Raw genomic sequence first — 935 nt, 5'->3', positions numbered from 1 at the left:
CAATCAACAGTTTACAATTAACATATAGTTACAATCAACAGTTTACAATTAACATATAGTTACAATCAGCAACTAGGCGTTTTGATTACGGTGATACGGTCAAAGTGATTTGAAATTCATGTGCCTAATTATTTGACTTTTTCTATTACTTGCCACAAACAAAATTACAGTAGGTTTTCAGTTTACCAAGAATGATGCATAATGTCAACTCATTGCCGAATGGTATTGATTCATTTCACTTGAGTTTATCTAAAAAATGATAAGGCACGATGCTACTAACTTCAAGGACCCGGATTCAAATCCAGCTGCGGCAGATAATTATTTTCTCTTTCACTGTAGCCCTGAGTTAGCCCTGTGGGTTCGGTAGCGCTCTGGGATCCACTCAGCCTCATAAAGTGGGTACCATTAGTTGGGGAACAATGTGACGACCGAGCATGATTCTGACAAAATCACCTCCTTGGACCACCATTGATCTAATAGCAGTACTTTCTTACAAAGAACTGCACCCCTGACCTTTCATGGGTTGTAGTGATACAGATTTAATATATTTTTTTTAATATAATGTTATATATTCCTTGGTTACAATTTAAATTTAAATTTATGTTTGTCATTTATATCATATTTATCTATGCATTTCTATTTTTATTAATGTAAATAATTTGAACTTATGTATACATGTTACTGAGTTTATAAATAAATAAACAAAGAAAATGCACAAATAATAGTTTATGAGAAGTATTTTAATGTTAATGGTACGAATTTTTGAAAGTAATTTATTGATTAAATAAAACCAAAAATTGTATCCAATTCTGTCTCAACACTTTATTTCTCACTAGTCCAACGTTTCGGCCATTTCAGCCGTCTTCAAAACAAAACTCCTCCTCACATTAATTCACAATTTCTATTGCAGGCTATTCTGCCCAGGTCATTTTCTT

The 935-nt window shown here is 32.6% G+C and overlaps 1 protein-coding gene across 2 annotated transcripts in view; it reads left to right on the top strand.

Annotated features, from left to right (window-relative positions):
• LOC106680121 (dehydrogenase/reductase SDR family member 11) overlaps positions 1-935 on the top strand; it is a 29,163-nt gene that overhangs the window by 21,002 nt on the left and 7,226 nt on the right. The window lies entirely within an intron of this gene.

This window comes from Halyomorpha halys, unplaced genomic scaffold (genome assembly GCF_000696795.3).
Source record: "Halyomorpha halys isolate HHAL.00 unplaced genomic scaffold, Hhal_1.1 Scaffold243.1, whole genome shotgun sequence".
Classification (NCBI taxonomy): domain Eukaryota; kingdom Metazoa; phylum Arthropoda; class Insecta; order Hemiptera; family Pentatomidae; genus Halyomorpha; species Halyomorpha halys.
The sequence above is the reverse complement of the archived record's forward strand: the minus strand, read 5'-3'. Positions and strand labels throughout refer to the sequence as shown.